The sequence below is a fragment of the Aptenodytes patagonicus genome, chromosome 4 (assembly GCF_965638725.1).
Source record: "Aptenodytes patagonicus chromosome 4, bAptPat1.pri.cur, whole genome shotgun sequence".
Lineage (NCBI taxonomy): Eukaryota > Metazoa > Chordata > Aves > Sphenisciformes > Spheniscidae > Aptenodytes > Aptenodytes patagonicus.
In genome coordinates, this window is record NC_134952.1 from 64,037,003 (window position 1) to 64,054,936 (window position 17,934).

The following is a 17,934-nucleotide window of genomic DNA, read 5'->3' on the forward strand; positions in this document are numbered from 1 at the left end:
AGCTCTCAATTAGCGGCTATTTTTAATTAGCTACAAACACTATATCCAAACACTGTATCAGCAGCAACTGGCCTGAATCAACACACAGTTTTTGAGCAAAACAAACAAAGCAGTCCCACACAAGAAAACCTCTGCTGGCCTTTGTCCAAGCATGCAAACTAAGGGACATTTCCATATCACTTCGAAGTCTTCAGAGCATTGGCCAAAGCCAAATTAATAAGGGAAAGACAGCTTCTTCTCAGTTTAAAAGCAAAAACTGACTCTTCGCTATACACTTATCTGACAAGAGCAGTATAGGGACAAGGACAAGAAAATCATACCAATATGAAAAACCAGGAAATACATTTTTCATTGGCCTGATATCCTAAAATGTGAATAAGACGAAAACCAATATGCAAGGCAGTGAGAAAAGGCAAAAGGGAAGGGAAAAAAAAAAGTCCCCTCTCTTCATAAACTTGTTGCAGCCAGAAAATGGAGGCAACTGCAAGGCTATCTGCTCATCCTCCTTCATCGGCAAATACCAGTATCTTTTTTGCCATGAAGTAACATCAGCACCTAGAGCTGAACACCACAGTGCAAACATTGCAAGGCAACATCAAGATATTGCGACATGATTAATTTGTGGCTCCCAGCAGGTCTTCCCAGATGATGAAGTGTCTTGCCAACTGCTGAAATCTCAATACCGAGACCACAGACCTGCATTAAACAAAGTGGCGCTCCTGCTATTATTTTATCTCGGCCTTTTGATGAAAGATGTCCTCTTGCTTAATTTAAATAATTGCTCCATGTTACAATAGCATCAGTAGATACACATAGATCATCTTTACATACCCTGGATGTCTGACGTAACGAGTCTGAAAACGGAAGTGGAGAAACTGTAAGAAAATAGAGTAGGTGTCTGGCTGGGAAAAGGCTGGGGTAGCCAGGCGTCAGCCCCTGCTTTGCTGGAAGGGAAGACGCTCATCAGGGCACAAAGGGATCCTCATTTCTCCCCTCAATCAGCCAAAAATTAGCAAGGAGGCTAGAAACTTAACATAATTACACAGCCACCTTTGAACCTTATTACTGCACACACACACAAGTTTAACTGCATGGTTGTGATTAGTCCCTTACTCCCTAACACGCCAAAAATTAGGCGTGTTAGGCAAAATCAGGCAAAAATTCAACAGGAGTAGAAAGTAAGCAACGTTGCCACGTGGAATAATTAGGATGCGCTGCAGCAAGACACCTTGTGCTGCCTCCAGCGTGGGCACTATCCCCTTCTCGTAAGTTTTGTGTAATAGCTGGCCGGGTGGGTTCCCTCAAGTCCTAGGGTGATGTTTTAAGGAGGAACTTTCCCTTCCTTGTGGCATTTGCATATCATTAGTTTTTGCCAATGAGAGCTCTGGCACATGCAGGACCTTCAGCAGGAACTGCAGCCCCAAAGCCCACACAACTGCACAAACTCCTCAAGTTCTGCACAGGTGACTTCCAGACAGGGAAACAGGACCATAAAATACCTCCTGGTACAGGAGCAGCACTGCTCCCATGCACTTTTGCCAAGGGCCAACACATCTCTCAGGAAGGGAAGCATCAGTGGTGCCTTCACAGCGTGCACCAACCCAACCAGCACACCCAGCATTGGTGGCAAGTAATTTTTTTTTAATTAAAAACATTGGCTTAGCTTTAGGAGCAACAGAATGCTAGTAAAAAATGCTACCTCCCTTTTTAAACAGCCACCCTAGAAATCTACCTGTGATGGATTTTTCTTCTCATTTTAGATCCCATTAAGAGTTCAAAAATAGGTGAAATGCTATAGTGCTGCAGCATTTACATACAAAAAAAAGAAAAAAAAAATTATACCAAGTTACCATTCCCAGTTCAGAAACAAATTACCGGACTCAGCTCAGAAACGACTACGTATGGAGTTACTTAGAACAAGTTACTTCTATAGAAGAGTAGATGTCAAGCAGACTTCAGTCCAGTGAATTTTTCATCTTCATTTTCCTGACCAGCTTCTAGTTTAAGCAGATCATAATGGGACCATTACTTTTTCTATCAGGCTGTGCTTTCATGTGCAAGTTTCATCTGTAGAAAGGACCATTTTTAAATGTTTGGAGTTTTTTTTAAGGCTGGATTATAACCTAGCTTCCATGCAGGTACCCAGATGAGACACGGCCTGTCTGAGCACCTCACTGAGCTCATGCCAGAGCCAAGAACACCTGTCATCCTTGCACAACCAACACAATGGTTATAAATGCGGCTCTCCTTGCCCCTACCCTTCCCCGCTGCCCACCACCATCCCAGAGGGATGATTTCACGGCAGGCAGCTTCACCACCCTCAGCACCAAACCAGCCCTCGGGACACCATCTAGGATGCTCAAGAGGATCATGTTTGCTGGTCCTTGACCCATGGCTCTGGGCTTGCTGTCTCTGCTACAAGGACAACTTGTATCCAGCTCCAGATCTATGGAAGAGCCCCTTAAAATATGCTTGTAAGCTACATGTTTACAGGCTGTATTCCTCAGTATACCACATACGCAAATCACCTCACAAGCAGAAATTATCCCTCAAGCTCAGGCAAGCATCATGGCAAAATACACAGGGCTCCCGGACACATGAATTCCTGTACTTTACACCCAGCCTCACGAGTCTACGTTCGGCATCTGGTAGGATTAGCTGTGCACCAGGAAAGAAAATTGTCTCCGTAACTAAAATTTATCAAAGAGTCCTGAGAGCCATACAGCTTTTAAGAAAAACAACCACATTAACCAAAAAGCGGGGAAGACGAGCAGCTGGAGCATCAAATGCTGGAGGACTCCTAAGTTGGTACCTCGGCATATCATTAAGGCATGGAGCTCACATCTTCTCCTGACTCCTGTAAGGGAAGGTTTTGGTTTTACCTCTAGAAGGAGAAATCACTTAATCACCATCTAACCTGATGTAAAGACAGCTGCTGTACAATGCAGAGGAGCAGCAGGGCAGATGGGGATTGATCAAAACGCAGTTTTACAGCAGAGGCACTCTGGGACTTCTTTCATTCAAAAGCAAACTTTCTATATAAAAAGGCCTTTTTGCAGGGGAAGACTAAGCCACTCAGAAAATTCACATCTCTTACCCTCAGAGATCACCACAGTATATTCTTAGAAGTCCACTACTGAAAAAAAAATTAAAAAAAATACATTTTCAGGTATTCATGTTCCTTCTCAGCTTCAACTTGGGAAAAGCAAGGCGTGTAATTGTGTATCAACAGCTGAAAATCCTGTGCACGTTCAATGAAATCTTATCCCTGTGAGCTGTATGGAAAACTATAATGAAGTTGACTGTTTTGCTGGAAAAACAGATATATACCATTGCATCTCTGATAATGCTTCAAAATTGGAAGCCCCATTTAGGGTATTTTTTCCCTGGTGGAGGGTCCCATGGTAGCTGTGCCTAATAAGAAAGCACTGTGCTTCCAATGAAAAAAACAAGAAAGATGAGAATATTTACCTACATTACACATTTTCTCATCGCTGGACACAATACAAGAGCTGAACACCCTCTGGTGAAGCGTGCCTTCCTTATGAATGGACTAGCCTCCTTCCCTTATTTCTCACTGATTTGATGGGACTATTATAAACCAGAGAACTGCTTAAGGACACAGCACTGACCCCAAGAGTCAACTACCGTGCTTCTCTAGTTTGTTGTTTGCGGATTTTTGTCTGCGGGTTTTGGTTTTTTTATTTCCACAAAATTTAAGCATCTTAAAAGCTCTAGCTAAAGGATAAGATTACTGATACAGAGCTAGATGTGTATGTGCATACTTGATATGCCAAACAATATGCCAACAGGGAGGTCCCGAAGCGTGCAAAACTTGGCCCAAAAATAACCCTTGGCAGAATTGGGGCCTGATTCTGTAACATATGATAATTTCTCTACATATACATCCTATTCTCACTCCTGTGCACTTGTATTATCTTCTCCCCCCGATCACATTACAACTCCCTACGCAAAAAAGAGAAAAAAAAGGCCAAACCCCAAAACACGTTGCACAGCTATCTCACTGTCACATCTATTATTCAAGAAAGGTCTCATTGAATAAATGTCTGTTCAGAGGCTCTAAACAAATTTCATTTCTGAACACCACTGTCTGCAGCCCAGCGGGCCATTTCACCAAGATAAGATCACACATTTAATCAAACGCTTCGAAAAAGAAATACACACCGAGTTTGCTTAATAACGTCAAATAATAAAAGTGCAGCGCTGGCAGCATACTAATTTTTAGTGCTCTTTCTTCTTTGAGGGTTGTCTCAATAGTCAAGGTCAACCGTACATGGGATTTCTTCTAATTAGGATTTCTGGTAAAGGCTAGACCTCCTTATTCTCACCACTTAGCCATGGTTTTCCCTAAAATGAAGACATCTCTCTCTCATTTTAAATTAAATCATTGCAGTATCCCACCCAACTGTGACAGACAAAACTGCGTAACTCTGCTAATTCAATAGAGAACGTAAATGAAAGACAACAAAAAACATATCTTTGTGTCAACAAGGAACCACCCACACAAATGTCTATGGTATAAAAGGAAAAGTGATTTACAGGAAAAAAAAAACCCACACATGATTATCTGCTTGGTGTTTGACTACAGCTCCTACTGCAGCCCAGCAGAGACCTATTTGAGTTAGAAATTAGAAGTGGACTTGGCACCCCTAGGTCAACGTATGCTTTGCTATTTATTTTATTGTAGTAGTAAGAGGAGGAATCAGCTCAAAGAAACAGCATTACGTTACTACTACTGCAAAATACATCTATATTACTACAGACCAAACTTCCATGATATTCTTCACTAACTTGCCTATTACTTTGGCTATTAATTTTTATTTATTTATTTAAGTTGCTAGCTTTACCACAATGACTACTGCTGGAATAGGCTTTGCCCTCAAATTACATGAACTTGGGAGGAACCCTGGACCCTTGCTGTGCTCAAGCCCGCAGCTTGAAAAGGGTCAAACAAAAGCTGGCATCCTCACCCTTACAGCCTGGCCCACGGGTTATGCTGGTCTGCCCTTCGCTCGCATGGGATGAGGGAGTGATCAAGCGTAAAGGCATTGGAGAAGACAACCCCCCATCTGCTGCTCCCAAAGCTGGAGGAGACAAACAGCGAGGCAGCTCTTATATTCCCCACCATAACCCATTCTCCCTGCTGCAAACGTCCCCACAGACACTGCGGAGGTCCAGATTCTGCCCTTGAATGGGAAAATTACAACTTTTTAGTTTAGGCTGGCATAAACAACTGCTTGAGTCTACTGACCAACATCTTTCTACAGGTGCTCAAGTTTTACCCAACGTCTCAGCACCACTGCAAACACAGAGCTGCTCAGGTGGGAATACCCTCATGCACCCAGTGATGTGCGCCTGTATTTCTCATCAAAACAACGATACTTGCACAGGTATAATTCCCTTGTCACATTTTAGCCTTCCTTTGGAAAATCGGCGATGTTATACAGAGAAGTGCTCCCCACTTCCACAATCGAAATGCATCGCACAGACTTTAGAAAGACTCATTGCAAATTGGTGACCTACTTAAGGAGATCTATAAAGTGCATTACGATTGTAATTGCGGATCGCTTGTCAAAAGGTCACAAGTTATCACTCTATGCAGCGTAATTGCTATATTTCAAATACCTATCAGGATGAATTTTACACAAGGAGACACGCATCATTTTGGAGTCGTACCAAATAAAGCAGTGATTGTAATATTACTGTCCTTTAAAAAAAAAAAAAAGTAAAAGAGGGGGGAAAAAAGACACACAGCCACTCCACACACCTGCATCCATTAAAGATAATCCAAAATAACATTTTCTTGAAGAAGTCTGTGCTGTGGGAGTTGCAAGTGCAGTAGTCACATCATAATTTCCCTCAGAAGGAAGCGGGATATATACACCACATTTCCAAATGATTAAATCCTTGATTGCAATATCCTAAATCCAAAGGAATAACATTTTAGATCACACACACAGTTCCAACGAGGTTGAGCTGAGACGCAATGTCCAACATAGCAATCTGTGGTGTACTGGAAACAAGAACGTCTGTTCTCTGGATATTCTGGATAAGCCATCTACTACAGGATTATAGACCAGTTTTGTGTACTTCCAGATAGCCTTAACATAAAAAGTCATACAGGATAGAATCCAAAAGCTTTTTGTTACTGCAGAAAAAAAGGAGGGGAAGAAAAAACAAACCAAAAGATGCAAAAGTACACACAGACAAAAGTGGCATATAAGGATCTGCATTACATGGTGGATATTTCTGGATATAAAACCTGCAGTGTACATTTCGTTGGGAAAAAAAAAAAGAAAAAAAAACAACAAAAACCTGTCCCCTTTGAAGTGAGTGACAAGAATTTGCACCATTTCAAAATGATGATGTGTCAGTCAGTAACACACACACGCAAAGGCAGTGTGAAAGAAAAGGAGTTAACATGATCCTTGAAATTCTCCTCAACTCTCTCCAACACTGAAACCCATTCAAAGAGACAGCTACGATGGGTGCTTTTTTTTTTTGCTTTCCCCCGTCAATCTTTGGAACGGGGGGGGAGAGGGGAAGGAAAAAAAGAAAGAAAAAAAGAAAAGGAAAAAAAAAGAAAAAAAGGAGGAAAAAAAAAGAAAAAATAAAAAAACCCAGAGACCTATTGAAAATCTCCTTACAGGGTCAGCTGTCACTGGAATGCATTTGAGTATTCAGGGTACCCACCCATGCAGAACATCAAAAACTGGGCTCGGGTCCCTCCCCTATTCTCATGGGCTTAAGCCAAGGCTTGGTTTGCGACACGGGCTGAATAGCAAGGCAGCGCAGTGCCTCTGCAGGGCTTGTAAACAGCAAGACCTGCCGATCAAACAGAATGGGGGTGTCGCTTCTGCTTAACGCTTCCCTTTTCTCCCAGTGTCCTCCAACACAACACACTGGGTACGTTAAAAAAAACGGTCAACAGCTCAGCAGTTCCTGGTGCTGGGCTCTTTTGAGCTAAATTCCCCATCTAACCTAGATCAGCCCAAAGTTAGCTAGCGTACTTATCTCTAACATACCCCTACTCCTCGCTTGAAGGAAAATGTTGACATCCCCAAGAAAGCTGCAAACAGCACTTCTGCAACACAGTGATGCTCCTCTTCTGCACTCCGAGGGCAGTGAAAAAAATTCTCATAAAGGCAGGCTTGGGATCAGCAACTTCAGAATGGGAACAGGATGCTACAGCAAATAAGCAAGGACCAGCACCAACTTTGACAAAACATGTGGTTGCTCAGCATATCTGAAAATGTGGTGGTTTTATTTTGGTGTGGGACTACTAACCAAGCAACTGGGTTAAAATTTTAAAACTGCAGGCCCGTGCACAAGTACTTTGTTGTTATTGTCTATCACTGCTCCTACATCTCAAGAACTCAAAAAAGAATCAGAAAATCAATAAGGAGAGATGTTTTTCCAGCAACAGCATTAAAAAAACTCTGTGCATCAGCACCATCATTTCACAAACAAAACCTATGTATGCGCACACACAGACATACAGATGCAGGTACATATGTTTTTGGGTATAGGTGCAACTCTTAGATACCTCTTTCTCATTTCCCCAAGTTTGACCAAAAAAATCAGAACTGTGCCTGTTCCCCAAATTGTGATATTTATAAGTCTATATTAAATATATATCTGCATATAATAAATGGATGCGCTAAGACTGCATTAGTCAGAATGTTTCTATCCCTCTAATTTCAAACTGTGTCCTTTCATTCAGCATCCTCACCCCTGTAACTAGATTGTTGGTTCCCACGGAGTGGGAAAGGGACTTATTGAAAAAACTCATACGCGTTGTATGCGATCACTGTTACAAGCGAACTACTTGTTGTTGGTATAAAACCACTTAGAGTCTTATCCAAAGGTGCCAGGTTTAGACCAGACCTCTTTTCAGAACAGCGCTGTTCAGCGCTGGCACATTTGTGCAGGACTTTATAGTAGGGGAATTCATTATTACATTTTAAGCACCACTTCTACAAAAGCACAGAGTCTCCTATTTCACTTCATTTTAACTTTGCATTGCTGTAAGAAAACATTCACGTTGATCCTTTGTAGTTATGACATTTCGCTGTAAGTTTTAGAAATGCATAGCTCCATTGCGAAGTTCAAAATCAATGACCTTACCTGGTAGAAATCAATTCAACTGCAATCAAGTCAGTAAAGCTGTTACAATTAACAGTAGCAAAGCTATGATCCAACCTACTCAAAACATTGTGCAAAATATTTCAAAGCTGTTCCCTGTCAGGTATCCACTGCAATGAATCGGAGTTGTGCTACAGACTGCTGAAGCATTAGGTTTGTTACCACCGAAATAATTTCTGTGTAATTACTCACATGATGACTAAGGTGCTTTAAAAAAAAATTAAAAAAAAAAATCTTGGTAGTGTGAGGCCATGTATCAATGGATGCTCTGTAAAAGTTTACTACTATTAGGCATTTAAATGAAATACATAACTTCATATTGCCTAATTAGGACAGCTTCCAAACACTTCTTTGCTTCCTTCAGAATGGTATCTATTTCATGACCCTTGAAACTGAAAGCTGTCAAGTCTCAAATGGAAGTGTCTTGATTTTAATTTTTGACTTTTTTCATAAGCAGATTTTAGAAATGTGCACAGATTTCAAGTCTTCACCTGCGTACACAGCTTTGTTCAGCCTGAAATGCCACCTCTGGCGAAGAAATTACAACACAATTAGTAGAAACATGATGCTGAAGTGGGGGAATGTTTTTGAAAAGATACCACATCTGAGATTCTTGAGCATCTTCCCCTCACAGAGAAGCCAACAGAAGCACTCCATCGACTACAGTGGGAACCCCATCGCAGATGCAGCGATACCTCCCTTGGATGGGAGTGGGCCTGAAGAAGTAGAGATGAAAAGTTTAAAAAGGGAGGGAAAAAAGAAAAAGAAAAAAAAAAGGGCAGAAAGAAAAAAAAAAGTAGAAAGACAAAAAAAGGCAGAAAGAAAAAAAAAAGGGCAGAAAGAAAAAGGCCTTATTAAAAATGGTTTAGTCCTCATTTCTCTGCCAGAGGAAAACAGAGGTTTCAGACAGGCTAGGAAAAAATCCCATGTTGAGCACTGCTTAGTAAGTAAAACACTGGTCCAGAACACAATTAAAATGAAGTTTTTACTGCCTGAAAAGACTAGCTACCTTGGTATAGCTACAGATGCTTGGACTGATACATACATCTGCCTTACAGGCAAAATCAGAAGGCTCTCTGAAAAGACTGCTGAAGTAAAAGTTATAGTGTCAAGGCGTCCTTAGAGAAGTTGTCTTAAAAATGAATGCTTAGCTTGCACCCAGGAGACACATGCCTTCAGACTGCACACTGTGGAGATTATCTAGTGAGGAACGTAAAGCAAGCATTACACCGCAAACTCGGAGGCTAAAAACAGGCAATGGGATAACGTCTTAGACAGAATCACATCACAGATTTGAGTAGGAGGTGGTTTCCTTGTCATCAAAGTAGCCAAGAATTAAAAGTAGATGCTTAAAAGCAAGCTCCTCCTTATTCTACTTCAGCAGCTTGCTCTGGGAGCTTCCACTGCCTGGAGGCACCAAGATGAGATCAGGGAGTGCTGGAGCATCTCAGCTCCGACAAAAATGAGGACATATTCACACACGTCCCAAGCAGGGATTAAAGAGCCTGATATTAAGTGCTGGTGAGGATTGTGACAAAGATTTGCCAAGGCAGACATGACCCCAAGGAGATGACACAGTCAGAGGCCAGCACGCCAAACTGCCTTGCCTGGGACACTTACATTCTTACAAATACCCTGGGGCAGAATGAACTGTTACAAATGACACATTTTCTAGCTCTCCGTCCTATAGACACCTGAAAGCATTGCCTATAGACATAGCAGAGACTGAAGCGTGTATGTACACTCAAAATTTGGCATCATGGTGCATTTCTAGCATTCACATCTCAGCAGGAGGGCACCTATTGAACGAGAAAGGGACCAGCAGAGAAGAACTGGGAGTCCGCATGAACTACGGTAAACTTATCTTCAAAACTTCAACACCCCAATAAGCAGCCCATCATGAAAAGTGGCAGGAAAACACTTCTTTATTTTGCAGGGCTGTCCTGGTGTCTCAGTATTGCCCCAAGTAATACATCAATATTGTGATGCCTAGCTCTCAGAGCAATACAATCATCGCTGCTCCAAAATAATAATTCTAGAGCTGTTCCTCCAAACCTCTCTTGTGATGTGCAAGAATGCTCTAAGTTTTGTCAAAATCACTCCAATCACAGTGCTGAGCTGTTTCCACAACCACCAAGTAACATAATTTAAAAAAAAAAGGAAAGAAAATTTATTTAAAGCATAAAAAGCCTCATGCCCATCCTCCATGTTTTAGCTTTTCCCTGATCCATTCTTGCTCCCTGAATTCCATCTCTTTCATCAATCTTCAGCCCATCCTTTATACTGTGTCATGCATGAAACAGTTTCCTAGTCAATCTACACCATTCCCAACACTATTAGTATAAAAATTTGTAATAATAAATCACCCGTTCCCAGGACTACTCCATTTACAAAGACTTCACTCTCCCATGTGCATCTCGTTTACTTGTGTTGATGATGCATACGCTCATGCTCTGAATGTGAAAACCCTGATGGCAGCATCAGGCCCTCCAACTGACGTGCTGCACAAGCCTAAAGGTCATGCATATTCCTCTCCAGTCCTGGCCAATAATTCAGTCCACCTGCCTCTAAATATTTATTTATTTCTATAACAGCCCTGCAAAGCTGGGCAGCATGCAGACACCCAGCTCAACAGACAGCCGGCCTGATGCGCGTGCCTGCATCTTCACCTACAAAGCTGCTTGCGTTTCCCTCCCGGACGGCAAAGGGCACCGGCTTCATTTTCACACTGGCGAGCAGGACAATTTGTTTTCTGTTGCGGGAGGAAAAAATCTCCTGTGCAATTAATGCCAGGATAGGCAAGCCGAGCCCCTCCACCACATCACCCCCAGCAGGGAGGGACACGGTCCCCATGGCATCCCAACCTGTGGGACGCACGGCCGAACACTGGCTGCGGCAAACAAAGGAGGGGATGCAGCCCGGCAGGCACTCAGGGACGAATTTCCTAGGCTGAGACACAAGCCGCTCCACCATCTCTGGAGGGCACCGAGAAACCGAAAACCCAGCTCCTACTTCTGTCAAACAAAACATCCAAATGAGGACTTGCTAGCCTTAAACTTAATAAATACCAGTAAAATCTCATTGCCCCACAAAGCAGGACTTGGTGTTTTCACTGTCATCAATCTGCACTGCCATTTAGCTTGCTGTGGAATTAAATGCAAAATTAAACATATCCTCTCTTAATAGCCCCCAGAAGAAAAGGGAAAATTCGTATTTTATTGAATAATAAAAATCATACAGAACTCACGGGCCAACACTAGCTTTATAAAAACTTCAGTCCTTTTGGAAACAGACACACCAGAGATCTGTATCCACCTTATTTTTTGCTAGCAGTTAACAAGACAACAGTCACTTTGTAGTAAACCAAGCCTAAATAAGGAAAAAGTACTCATAAGGAGCTGGAACAGGAGCAGCCTCAACCACAACAAGGGGGACTGACTCCCGCCATCTGAGAGCAGTTGTTTTGCCTTTAGAAAAAAATAGGGCTTTATGGTGGAGCCCTAACCTGAACTTTGTCACACAGCATCGGCATGGGTGTGCAGATTTTCTCCCTTCCCTGTCTGGTATTCTTAAGTGACAACTGCAGACTTTTTGACAGCAGCCTCTTTTAACCTGCAACACCTGGTTTACCCCCACAAAAAACTCCATGGAAGGATTTTTCCTAATGAATACACAGTAGAAGCCTGTTCATATCGTGAAACCCTGGAAATGATGATAAATGAGCTCTACAAAGCACACACTACTACTCAATACCAAGCAGACAGCATTGGCTGCGCTCTTTAAGAGACGGCATTCCACAACGAAAATGGAATTTATTTATTTTTAACTCCAGGGAAGATTTTTTTTTTTTTTTTTTTTTAGTCAGCTTTGAAAATCTTGATCCAACGCTCTGGAATAATCAGTGCTGTAATACAGAAAGAAACTGCAACTAGCAGACTACCTATCTGCCTTACATCAAGACACAGATGGCATTTTCACCCTTTTTTTTTAATGCATCTCAGCCTCCTCCTAAGCAGCTAGCTGCCTGGAACCAGGACTGGGAGAGTGGAAATGCTAATACCTCCTAATGAGTGATCTAAACAGTAAAGTAAATACAACAGACATGGGTTGTTTTGGCTAAAGCAATGAATGCTACAGTGACAAGCAGACAACAAGCCATTGCTTTTGGCCATATACAAGTTGTTTTAACTACCGCAGAGAAGAATCATACGCCTATCAGGAAAGCGAAAGAAAGAGAAGCTCCTTTCCTACCTCACCATCCCTCCCGCAAAACTAAACATCTGCCCGTCTATAGGGGAAAGGGTGGGAAAAAACCCAACTAAATCACTGGGGGGGGCTACGTTGCTCCTATGGACAACTCCGGACACGAGGCTGCTGATCAAACTCAGCCCTTGAAGGCAATTCCCCAGGTACCCAGGGCACATTTCTGGGGCACTGTACGTACATCTTCATTAGCAATAAAGGGCACCAGCTCGAGGTAGGCTCCTTAGACTGGGAAACAGGAAAGGGTTGCTCTCTGGCTCATGGCAGGGAGCGATCATCGGCCTTACAACCATATTTCCAAGTTAAACAGTCAAAAGATGATTGCAAGGGGAACACAAATAAAAATTAAGCAAGCAAATAAAACAAGAGTTCAAAAAAAAAAAAAAAGCATTAAAAAAAGGCAATTTTCTTCCTCCAGCCATACATACCGGCCCTCTTGCTCAAAAATCCCTCTGGCGAATGCCAGCCCTATACTGTTAGAGCCAGCAAACACGATCTCACAGGCAGGAGGTGGGAAGCTCTGAACGTCTCTAGCAATGCATCTACCTGGACTGTACATTTCCCTCTCTGGCTGCAAGGGAAAGAGAAGCTCCTGCCAACCTGTAACCCGGGGCCACTAGGCTGGATGCAGACCTCTACCCTACCACCCCATATCCACACACATGCAACCCCCAACGCACCCCCCCAGTTTGGCGACATCCCCACCCGTGCCCCGTTCCCACCCTCTGCCTCCTGCTATCCAGGAAAGCGATTGCTTCTCGAGGCACCCTTCAGCAATTAAATAGAAACACAGATCCACGAAGAGGTGGGCATGAGGATGGTGGGGACACATGGAACTCAGGAATTTTTCAGTGTAACACCAGCAAACCCACTGGTCCAATGTCGTGCCTTTCACAGAAAAACAGAAGGGAGAACAAGAACAAAACCTACCAGGTCTCATCCATCTACTCACTGCCTTCGCCACCCTAGCTGTCCATGGCCAAACCCAGCTGGAGCCTACAAGGCATTTCCCAACTAGCAGCACATCCCTTGTCCCCACTGTCCCCCCCCAGCACGCAAACCCAGAGAGACGCTCCCCCGTTACCTGGAGGATCCAGCCCCCCTGAAGGTAAACTGTCCTTATTATGAAATAATTCAATCCAAGCGTGCACCCAGGGCAGCCTGCACCCTTCAGCCCAACGCAGCCGGGCAAGGGTGCGACTGACAGCCAGGCAAGGGCTGGTAAGCATCCATCCGTTGGGTGGTTAGTTACCTTTAGTCACCTCCGGCTCCTGAGATACCAGTCCCCATCAGTTCCTCAACAACCTGCAGCAGGGAGCTGCTGCCACAATCCAGCCATTAAAACCAGGAGTGGGGGTAGGAAGCAGACCTGGCCACAGTACCAAAGCCCCCAGCCAGTAGGAAAAGGAAGGGATGAGAAGCAGGGAATGTCCCTCAAAGAAGGAAAAAATTTTAAAAAATTAAAAAATAAAAAAGGAAAAAAAATAGGAAGAAGAAAAAGTCTCTCCTTTTCTGCCGTGTTCTTCTGCTACACAGGCTTCCTCCCGGAGGACGGAGGGTGTGTGGGGATGGGGGAGGCGATCGCTCCCTCCTCTTCTCCGTCGTCGCCGACCCCTCTGGACCAAAGGCCCGCTCCGATTTACCTCCTCCAGGTGGGCAACTTCAGAGCAAGGTGATGTCTCCGGAGCCGGCACCACCGGCCAGGCGATTCGTATGCGGCAGAGTCATTGCCTGTGCTGCTGCTGCTGCTGCTGCTGCTGCTGCCGCTGGGGAAGAACAGCCACTGCCGAAGAGACCACCAAAAAAAAAAAAAAAGAGGAGAGAAATCTTCCACCATCCCCCTTTTTCTCTTCCCCCTCCAGCACCAGCCGCTCTTTGCATCCGCTCCCCTGCCCGCGGCCCCTCGCTCCGCCGGGGCTGGGGGACACAAAGGCGCCCGCGCAGAGGGAGGCGGGTGGTCCTCAGCCCCCCGGGCTCCGCCGGCACCCCGGATCCTTCCTCCTCCTCCTCCTCCGCCTCCTCCCGCTGCGGAGACCGCCAGCCCCGGCGCGGCTCGGCGCGGGCAGGCGGGGGGGCGGCTCCGCGGGCGCGGAGGGGGGGCGGCTCCGCGGGCGCGCCCCGCGCGCTGCCTAGCGGGCGCGGGGGGGCCCCATGGCCGCGGGCGGGCGGCCCCGCCGGCACGGCACGGCACGGCACGGCACGGCACGGCACGGCACGGCTCGGCAGAGCGCACACACACACGCACCGCACACGCACGCACACGGGGAGGGGGCGGAGGCGCTGCGGGGCGGCAGGAACCGCAGCACCCGCGTCCCCTGCAGGGCCGGACCGGGAGCAGGGAGTGGGGCCCTGGGAGGAGGTGGAGGAGGCGGCGGCGGCGGGCGGCGCGGCGCTGCTGCCCTGCCCGGCGGCGCCCGCACGGAGCCGGGCGGGCGGCGAGCCGAGGGGCGGGGGAGCGGCGAGAGCCCGGATCTGGGTTGCGCGGACGCGGGCTCCACCTAGCAGCCGGCCGGCACCGCACCGCCCGGCCCGGCCCCGCCGGGGGCTCCCGCCGCACGGCACCCCGGACCCGCACTGACCCGCAGCCGCCCCCTTCCCTCGGGCCCTCTGCAGCCCCCGCACCCACCCCCTCCACGACCTGCCCTGCAGCCCTCTCCCGAAAGGATCCCCCACCGCCCGATTGGCTGCTCTGCTCACTGCTCTCCTCCCAGACAGCCAATCGCAGCCTGCCGATCAGGCAGAGAACCATTCCACACTGGATTCCCTACCTCCCGATTGGCTGCTCAGCCTGTTGTCCCCAGCCAAGCAGCCAATCGCAGCCTGCCTTTCCGGCACAGAACCGTCACCTACTGGTTCCCACACCTTCTGATTGGCTGCCCTGCCTATGGCTCCCCTCCCAGACAGCCAATCGCAGCCCGTCTTTCCGGCACAGAACCATTCCCCACTGAATTCCCCGCCTCCCAACTTGCTGCTCGGCCTGTTGTCCCCAGCCAAGCAGCCAATCGCAGCCTGCCTGCTGGTCACAGACCCTCTCCCTGCTGCCCAGCGCAGGGATGGGGCTCAGGGCAGCCCTGCAGCAGCCTGGGGCCAGGGACACACACTCCATCCCTGCCCTGGGGCCCCCAAGAGGTGGGAAACATTAATCCCCTGATCTCCGGAGAGCCAAGGGCATCTAGGACAAGGGACAAGAAGTCTACCTTTGTTTTAACATTCATTATTTTAAATGCTTACAAGCGACATCTGGAAATAATGGTGCTTGGCTGGAACATGGTAAGTACTTTTCTCCCAGACCACATTGTCCATTTGCTTTTAGTTTTGGAGAGAAGGACCCAAACAAATTGAACTCTTTTAACAAAAAAAAAGAAAAAAAAATGGCAAAGTTTTCCAATTGCCTGACTGCTGACACATCCAACATGCCACACTTTATCCCCGTGACCAGACCTATTTGGGGAGATACTGCTGCACTCCCAGCTTTGAACATTAAAAAAATGTAGCCAAGAGAGCTGGAAGGGCCCAGATGAGGCCACCCGGTCCACACCAATGGAAGACCGACTCCATTTATTATCCTGCCCAGCTGTTACTTTAACAAGCTCTTAAGGATCTCCGATGACGGAGACCTTGCAAGACCGTCCTTTTCAGTGGGATAAAGGAATTAATTAATCTTGTTTGTAAACTCGGACCATGAGTCAGGAAGATGCTCATGCGTGTTCCTAGCTGCATCACTAGTTAGACAGGCACAGAAATGTGTATTTTAGGTTAAGAACTGCTATTCTGGATGTGTTGATGTGCTGTGGAAAATTAACACCGATAAACATAAACGCTGTTTTCCCAATAATAAAATCAGGGCCCATCGCACTGACACTGCAAAAATAAAGGAAGAATGTTGACTGTGGTGAAATTTGGGGGGGGGGAAGAAATCTAAAAGTTATAACAGATCTGTCTCAACTGTTTCCGTTTCCAGTAGATCTCTGCAAAGTCATGTTAGAGAACACCTGGCCTTTCCCACAAGGCTGCAAAATACCCCCAGAGGTCCGAGTGAATGATGCACATCCTTCTACAAGTGTTTACTTTAAGAAAAAGTAGGTTTTAAAGCAATTAAAAAGCCATTGTGTTTCGGGCCTCGGACTTGACTCACCAAAATCGTTCTCCCCAGTGGGAAAAGCCCTCAGAGAATCTACCGCTCCATCCTTGGGAAAGTCCTTTTCTGCAACAGCCCTTCTTCCAGGAGCAACATGGAGAAAAAAAACCCAAAGAAACCACCAAACCCCCCAAATCTTTAATATTGCCTCTGCTGGGATGCTCAGAGGTGTGAGATTCTCCAAGATACGGTTACCTCTCTGATGATATTCACCACACACGCTCTGGGAACGAAACAAAGCCCTACGAGTTGAAATTAGATTTGCTATATATCTTTAAGCTCTGTTTTAATGCAGAGGTGAAAATGAAATCAATGTTTAGCCAGTGAGTGGAAAAAAGACAAAGTACCACTAGGCTTAAAGTGTGGTGGTGTTTTTTTTTTTTTCTCTCTAGCATTAGATATAACGAAGATGGAAAAAACCCAGTGAATTGTGGGGGGAGGCAAGGAAGAGCTTTGGAAGGCCACGAGCCTGTCGCACTATCATTGCTCATTAAAATCGTGTCTCGTGCTTAATGCTGCGAGCCAGCCCAGAAAAACTTAGAGACAGAAAAGTTGTTTTAGGTTGTGCAGTTGTGGTCTCCAGAGGCAACAGCAAGTTATCCCCTAAAGGATGTTTTCCCAGTACTTTGTCCAGTGAAACTTGAAAGGTGTCCAGGGATGAGGTTTCCACCAATTCCCTTGAGTGATTACTCCCCAGTCTCATATATCTCGCCATTTGGAAGATTTTCCTGCTGTTCAGCCTCCATTTTTCCATTTCTTAATTTCATACCATTACTTGTGGTTATGGCCCCAATTAATCAAAGTACTTCAATGCATGCTTAAATTTAGGTATGTGCTTAAGCTCCATTGAAATCATGTGCATCGGTGTTTTGCAGGGCTGATGGATATGCGCATGTGTTTAAGCACTGTGCTGAATTGGGACCATGCATCATCCAAAATAATTATCCTTCTCTTACATATTTTTAGACCATTATCCTTCCCTTGCTTAATTATTGATTAGATAAGTTATATATTTAAGCTACTTAATCTCTCCCTGTGTATCAGTCTTTCCAAGAGTCTGATAATTTTTCTTCTTTGGGTCTGAATTCCCTCAAATTCTTTCGTGTTTTTTAAGGACAGGTAATGAGGTATTGCAATTTAATGCCATATCCCAGGTGTGATTACATAAAGAACAGTTATTCTCTGCAGTTGAAGGATATAACTTACCTGTGCCGGCAACCCCGAAGTGCATTGATTTGTTGTGCTGCTCTATCATTTTGTAAGACTCTCCATAATCTACTCCTATTCTTTTCCATATCCATCACCCCGGCATTCAGGTATTTTTGCTCGCAGAGGTGGCCAGCCCTCAGGCCTTCAAATTCAGTGCA

At 45.5% G+C, this 17,934-nt stretch overlaps 1 protein-coding gene across 5 annotated transcripts in view; it reads right to left on the minus strand.

Moving 5' to 3' along the window:
• The window catches only part of ADGRL3 (adhesion G protein-coupled receptor L3), a 512,006-nt gene extending 497,617 nt beyond the window's left edge, over positions 1-14,389 (minus strand). For all 5 annotated transcript variants that reach the window (XM_076336963.1, XM_076336965.1, XM_076336964.1 and 2 more), the window contains exon 1: positions 13,682-14,389. The gene's annotated coding sequence lies outside the window, so the exon portion shown is untranslated. The remainder of the gene's footprint in view (positions 1-13,681) is intronic.
• Positions 14,390-17,934: the final 3,545 nt, after the last annotated feature.